General features: G+C 37.5%; 1 long non-coding RNA gene across 1 annotated transcript; it reads right to left on the bottom strand.

The window, feature by feature from the left end:
* Positions 1-1,567: 1,567 nt before the first annotated feature.
* Positions 1,568-5,687, bottom strand: LOC125776262 (uncharacterized). The gene is made up of 2 exons (XR_007421580.1): positions 4,462-5,687; positions 1,568-4,409 (listed from the first exon to the last, which is right to left on the bottom strand). It is a non-coding gene; the product is annotated as an uncharacterized LOC125776262 (long non-coding RNA).
* Positions 5,688-7,959: the final 2,272 nt, after the last annotated feature.

Here is a 7,959-nt window from a genome sequence, read left to right as displayed (position 1 = left end):
AGCTATCGATATTGACCCATACGAGTGTAATAAGAGTTAAGTTGATGTATTTGTTTGTTAATTATATATATATTAAATTTAATTAAAAGCATTCATTTGTTCATTTATTATGCTTTACTCTGTAACATTTAAGGAAAATCAATTACTATTTATTTATTAAAGAAGCTTTTAAAATTATGATAACAAACTCCTCTTATCAGTGAAGTTTGCTCATGGCAATAGCAACACTGCTGTGGAGCGTAGCTATAGTTCCACAACAGTTTTCGTTATTTTAATGTGGAAGAAAATGCATATGAAAAGAAATTTGCGGTTGGTGTCTTGGCTAAATGGTCTACAGATGGCGCTGTCACATTGGAGTAACATTAAACGGTTCATGGAGAATTTGAATGTATAGTGTGTTGTGTAAGAAGTAACACAAATTATTTCACCATTGAAAGTATCGTACGATAATGCTTTTACGTTCTTAGGACAACTAAATTCCCACAACTATGGTGTATAAAACATTAAATGTCAATAATTGCGCCAAAATAACACAATTTTTGAGAATTTTGACTAATTAGTGCAATCATTCTTTTCCGGTGACGATTTATTAGTAGATATGAAAGTGCAAGCGTTTCTCGTTGAAAATTCAAAAGTGTAGTGATTTCGGTTGCGGTGTAAGCCATTGCACCGGTTTTAAACTAAATAAGTTTTTAACCGGAAAACAGAAATCTCAATATTGTAAGTAGTTTGCATTATTTTATTTTATTGGTAAGCAAGAAAGTTTTAGGGATTATACTAGAAATTTAGGCGAGTTAATTGGGAAATTCGCGAAATATGGGTATTCAGAACCTCAAGAAAAAATTTAGTGGCCTTACCTGTTTTATTGAGGAAAGTAATATCAAAGATTGTCTCTGCGGTGTCAGGCGTTAACAGCAAGGAAAAAGAAGGTGCTGATAAAGCCAAATTTAAGTAAGGATAAGGTTCTACTTTTTTTAATAAATTATTTTTGATGTTTCAAAAATATGATGTAAAATCGTCGAAGTTACGAGTTTTTTATACCTGTTTTTTAACGGTTTCGATAAGATTCCAAAGCGTTTTCCCTACATTTCACGTGTCCTAAGTCAATGCCTTTCATATCTTAAAAACTACTGCACCGCTAGTTCTGAAACTTCAAATACTTTTTCTGTAGAAAATGTACGAATGAGCGTTTAAGAATTATTTTATTTTTTTTTATTTTGCAATAAAAAATTGGTAAATTTTTTCGCCAAGAAAACAACTCTTCCTTCAAAGTATTCCAAAAAATTGAAGAACTGAAGATAACTATTATCTAACCAATGAACCTTAATAGTGTATTTCGAATGATCCAGCACTAGGGTATGAGGGACATTTCAATCTTACTTTTATTCCAGAACGAAACGTCGGCTACGAAACCAAAACGAAATAGAAATGACGATAAATTGCCAGAACCGCGCCCATTAAAGTACAGTATTTTAATTAATCTATGTTTAGCAGCCTAAATGATTTCCAACTTAAATATACTTGTATATTGCATTTTTTCCCTGGTATAATTAACGTTTGTATTGAATTGGAATGGTACATGTTTTCAAAATTTTATTATCAAATGATATTTAGTCTTAAATTTTTTTTCACCAAAACTAAATAACGAACTAAACAACAAATTGCATTCCGTCAACAACTAATAAATATACATATATACATATACACTATCAAAAATGTCAATCTCTACGATAAAGTTGTGTGTTGTCAGATTGCAACAATGGTGTTGCCAAATCACGAAATCATAACGGGGTGAGTTGCACTAGCCATGTCCGTCTGTCTGCATATACGAGACTAGTCCCTTAATTTATGAGATATCGTTCTGAAATTTACCACACGTTCTCTTCTCTCCAAGAAGCTGCTCATATGTCCGAACCAGCGATATTGATCCACTATAGCATATACTCATATAGCATGCCATACAAACAGAACGATCAAAATCAAGTTTTTGTATGAAAAACTTGTTTAACTAAAGAGTGATCCGTTGCGAGGTTCCTTACAGCATTCGAAAGAACATTCTTTGGCATTTATTTTTTGAAGATTGTCTTTTTCAAATGTTGAACGCGGCTACGTCTCAGATGGTCCATCCGTTGAGTCCAATTTTCGATGACTCGTTCGAGCATTTTGACTGGCAACTACCGAATAACTCGCGTGATGTTTTGCTCCAAAGCTTGAATCGAAGCGGGATAGTTCCCATAGGCTTTCGACTTTAAATATCGTCACAGGAAAAAGTATAACGGTGTGATATCTCACGATCTTGGTGACCAATCTATCGGCCCAATACATGACATTTTCTGCTCACCGATGGGTTCTCTCAATAAATCCATTGATTGTTGCGATGTGTGGGAAGTGGCGCTGTCTTGTTGAAATCAAATGTCACCAAGATCACGAGCTTCAATTTCAGGCATCAAATAGTCGGTTATCTTGGCGCTTACTTCTTCAGCGGCATCATTTTTGAAGAAATATGGACCGACGATTCCACCGAGCCACAAACCCGACCAAACAGTTGTTTTTTCTGGATGAAATGTCAGCTCTCGAATCTCTTCAAGTTGTTCTTCCTCTCAAATGCGGAAATTTTGCTTAGAAATAGCGAAAATAACATGACGGCTTGACACGACTGTCAAAAATCTACTGTCCGAAAAAGTGCCTCTACTTGAATCACCTGTTATAATATCTCAAAAAAAAAAAAAAAACTGAATGCTCCAATTCAAATTCTCGTATGGATTTTTGTTTAATCTATTTGCTCCAATTTTGGAATAGATATCCAAAATTTTATCCGGTCAAGGGCTGCTATTTTGACGATCTTACCTGTTGTTTTTATACCCTGAACAGGGTAATTAAGTTTGCCACGAATTTTGTAACAGCCAGTAGGAAGCGTCGGAGACCCTACAAAGTATATAGATAAATGATTAGGATGTTGAGCTGAGTCGATTTAGCCGTGTCCATCTGTCTGTCTGTTTGTCTGTCCGTCTGTATATATGTATACGAACTCGTCCCTCAGTTTTTAAGATATCCTTTTGAAATTTTGCAAACGACATTTTCTCTTCAAGAAGCTTCTCATTTGTCGGAACGGCAGATATCGGACCACTATAACATATAGCTGTCATACAAACCGAACGATCGGAATCAAGTTCTTGTATGGAAAACTTTTGCATTTGAGAATGTATCTTCACAAAAGTTGGCACAGGTTATTTTCTAAGATAATAATGTAATATACGAAGAAATTGTTCAGATCGGATTACTACAGCATATAGCTGTCATACAAACTGAACGATAGGAACCTAGTGCTGGTATGGGAAACTTTTGCATTTGACAAGATATATTCACGAAATTTGGTATAGATTATTTTCTAAGACAACAATTTAATCTTCGAAAAAATTGTTCAGATCGGCTCACTATAGTATATAGCTTCCATACAAACTGAATTATCGAAATCAAATGCTTGCATGGGAAACTTTCTCATTTGACGATATATTCTTTATTAAATAACTTTAATATTTCTAGCAAGCAACCTGGCTAAAAAGAACTAGTAAAATGTTTTCCTTTGGATGAAAACAACTAAATTTACTTAAACACATAGTTACTAAAAGTAATGCACCTGTGAAGGGTATATTAGCTTCGGTGCAGCCGAAGTTAACGTTTTTTCTCGTTTTTTGTTGTTTTAGCGACAGAATTCTGCCGAGTTGACAGTCCTTGAGCGGAAGAAAAGTCCGGTGCTACAATACCTCAACATATTGTTCAGATTGAACTGCTATAGTATATAGCTGTCATACAAACTGTTCGATCAAAATCATTATAAATATTATTTTATACAAAAATGCACCTGTGAAGGGTATTGTAGCTGCAGTGTGCCCGAAGGCAACATTGTTTATTGTTTTTAATACGAGTATATCTGATATATAATGATATTTTTCATTTAAATACTAAAACGAAATCAACGCTCATCACTTTTTAATTTAATATTCTTTATTGCCAAATTAGAGACTATGACGGCTTTCAGTTCAACCAAGACGATATTTCTTTAAATAAACACAATTTTATTTAGAGGTAAACACGTTAATATCTGAATGAATTTCATTTCAAGGATTTCCGAAAGTTTCTTCTAGCATTTGTTGCTTTGAGACAGCTTTTCCAGAGCATTTTCTTTGTTTATACACTCAATAAGTCGCACTTTACACAAATTGTACCAAAAATTACGGAAAACAAATTTTTTGTTGTTATTTTGGGTTGTTGTTGATTTTTTTTTTTTTTTAATTTCGGTTTTAACTTTCTCAACCATCAGAAGTTCATACTAAATTAAAGAATATTTCATAATTGTAGTAATTTATCACAATTCTCCACTATATTTCAGTGCATTGTTTGAAATTCACCTAAAATGAAAAATTTTAATAATATGGTTATTAAGAAAAAAATAGTATAAACATTTTGCCCCTGTGTGTATGCTAAGTTATGCAAAATAACCACCAGCGAGTCCTCTGTGTACGCCACACTGCGCCGCCCAGCAGCTGTGCGCACGTCCTGCCACCGCGACGAGAAGTTTGCGAATGTGTTTAGCCGGCGAGCATTTTCCGCCATGGAGTCTAGCGCTGGTGGAAAGTCCGCCCACTTCAGTGGCGCTTATGTACTGCGCTCAATACATAAGTACACACACACACACACCTAAAAACTCATTTCTGCATACACCTGCGCAGAGCAGCACTTCCATACATATGTATTAGTGGCTGTGTGTGCGTGTATGTGCGCGTACTCACTCTTTTCCATCGCATTTACCACAGCCCCGGTGCTGGCGTCCATTGGTACTCCGTGACATGCGCTCAATGCCGCACAAATTCCTGCTGCCGCCTTTCTCCTCCTTACGCTCGCTTTTATGGCTGCACTGCTCACTGCGGTTGGCTGTTCTCGGCGAAGCTGGAAACACTATATGCGTGCATGTGTGTGTGTGCTACTGCGCGCTGACTTTCGGTGGACACCCTGTATTTCGTGAAAGCTTTTTACGCGACTTCTGCAGCCTTCGATTCATAGACGTAGTAAAATCTTGCCGAATAATGCCGGATGCATTGAAATGTGGATGCGAAGGCATCCATAGTATAAAATTTTGCAATGCACTTCTTTGTGCGCTTTCTGCCAATGAATGTGTGTGTGGGATTTTGCTGCGTTTTTGTCAGTGTGGTGAACTTCCAAGAATCTAATTTTCCGTCAGCATGAAGGCTCTTCTTTTGCTTCTCTAATAAGTGAAAGGGGGTTTCTTATGAGTCGCTAGTTCATAAGAAACTCTCTGAAATTATTTTTTTGGAATCGTTAATTGTAATTAAAAACGTTTGTTGTTGTAGAACCAACACTGTAATTTGTGAATCCAATAAGCCCATTAAGAGTCTGTAATTACCTCCATTGGTTGAGAGGATTGCAGTTTCATTGGCTTCAGTGATGCTTGGGTCTTGATTTGTCTACTCACTCGAAGGAATCGCTAAGCAGAACTTTCTCGATTGTACAACGCCGGTTGAACTTATAAGTATAGGATAGTTTATTATAAAATTTCGCCTCGACTTTGCTACCATGTGTGGGAAAAATCGGCTAACGAGAAACCCTCAAGACACATCTCGATCAAAAGAGTGCCGTCTTATCTAGAGTAAAGTATAATTAGTGTGAGGAGGGGCATTGACTAGTATCTAAAATGGACAAATGGGGTTGGTCATGCGAATTGCCAATAAATGCTTACGTCATATACGGTACTCCCTGTTCATAACGAACAAGGCTCTGACGACCGACAAAGAGTAATATCCTATAATCTGTGTAGATGAAATTACTTCACCCCTGCCAGCCTACAGACAATACTGAAAGCTCTGGCCGCAGGATGCAGAGGGTCAATCATCTTAAACCTATGGACGTTCTTTTCAGCCTAAAGGCAGTACCGGGCCCTAGGACTAGGTCCAAATGCAGAAGGCCAATCACCTACTCAGCTCAGCCATCAAGAGGTATTGATAACAGAAGCTATAATACACCAGGAATGAGTTTCCATATTCCACCTAAGCACTGCGGTAGTATCTCTATTATATGTATAAAATTACCAACATATAAAATATTAGATCGTCTATTTAGAAGAGGTATCCTTTTCGATTTAGTTACTTTGTGTTAAGCGCTAGAATAGAAAATAGATTCCAAGTGTAGCCTCTTCCTCGGCTTCCCCGGTGGGTACTGTGTCGAATACTCTCAGAGGTGGAGTGTTTTCATCCATTTGGACTACATGACCTAGCCACTGTATCGCTGAACTTTCTCAATGTCGTCTACGGCATTCGACGTTCCCAATGCGCAAAGAGCCATAAATCTTATGCAGAATCTTGCTCTTAAAAACACGTAACGCCGACTTATCACATGCTGTAATCGTCCATGGCTCTGAATCATATAGCAGGATGGGAATAAAGAGGGAATAGGGAGAGATAGTTTGGTTGGTTCTTATTCGTCGAGAGAGGACTTTACTTCTCAATTGCCTACTCAGTCCGAAGTAGCATCTGTTGGCAAGAGTTATTCTGCGTTGGATTTCGAGGCTGACATTGTTGTTGGTGTTAATGCTGGTTCCAAGATAGACGAAATTATTTACGACTTCGAAGTTATGACTGTCAACAGAGACGTGGGAGCCAAGTCGCTAGTGCAACGACTGTTTGTTTGATGACAGGAGATTTCTCGTTCACTACCAGACCCATTTGCTCCACTCTGGAGAAAGCAGAACTAACGGCGAGGTGGTGAGACAAATGATATCATCGGATCGGATCATCGAAGATGTTATCTTCTCTATCCAGCTCTGCAGCTCGAATTATTTTCTCCAGCAGTAGATTGAAGAAGTTGCAAGATATGGAGTCGTTCCAAAGAGGTATTTTCCAAGATTTAGCGCATGGTGAATATCTGGTCGGTTGTTGATTTTCCAGGTCTAAAGCCACACTGATAAAGTCCAATCAGCCTGTTGACAATGGACTTAAATCTTTCACGCTCGATATAATCTTATATGCGATGTTGAGGAGGCTCTGTTTTTGTTCATTTGGGTAGAGCACTCTTAAATTTCAATTGTCGGGCATGCTTTCGTCCGACCATATTCTAAAAAGAAGGGATGCATGTTTTTTGTTCTTTAGACGTGTAATTGCTATTCGAAATTCTTCATGGTGGGACAATGAAACGTCTGCTCTATCGTCATCGATGGGGGAATCGGGTTCTACATCTTTTGATGTTATGTTTCTACTGCCGTTGAGCAGGCTGGAGAGGTGCATCCTCTCCATTATTTTAGTATGCTTTGGACATCGGTTACTAGATCACCTCAGGGGGTCCTACAAGAGTATGCTCCGATCTTGAAACTTTCTGTTAGTCGCCGCATCTTTTCGTTGAATTTTCGAGCATTTTCCCTGCTGGCCAGTTTTTCAAGCTCTTCGTACTCGCGCATTTCGATATTTTTTTTTGTCTGCAAATGCGTCTTGCTTACCTCTTCAGTTCTCGGTATCTATCCCATCTCAAATTCAAAATTCTCTTACTTAAAAAAAAAAACAACAGAGAAACATTAGACCATATAAGTATATGACATTTAAATACACATTTGTATGAAAACATTTAGTTAACCAGTGATTTGTGTTTGCTTGATGAAACAAATGAAAATACAACACAAAAGCAAAAACATCGGCGAAATCTTCATCAACTTCATCACAGCAGTTGGAACTTTTGGAGTCCCATTTATCTTTTTGTGGCGACGGCGCTGTCATTGTAGTTGGCTTTAGCTTTCTGATAGTTTTCTGGCTAAAGCTGTGGATTACACATACGTACACATACATGTGTATATACGTACAATCCCAAAAAGATGGCAACACAATATACCGCAGGCTAATGTACTTAGCGCTTAAAACTTACCGAGCTGCATAAATAACGGAGAACAAAAACAATTTA

This window comes from Bactrocera dorsalis, chromosome 2 (assembly GCF_023373825.1).
Source record: "Bactrocera dorsalis isolate Fly_Bdor chromosome 2, ASM2337382v1, whole genome shotgun sequence".
Lineage (NCBI taxonomy): Eukaryota > Metazoa > Arthropoda > Insecta > Diptera > Tephritidae > Bactrocera > Bactrocera dorsalis.
This window is presented reverse-complemented; position numbering and strand designations above follow the sequence as displayed.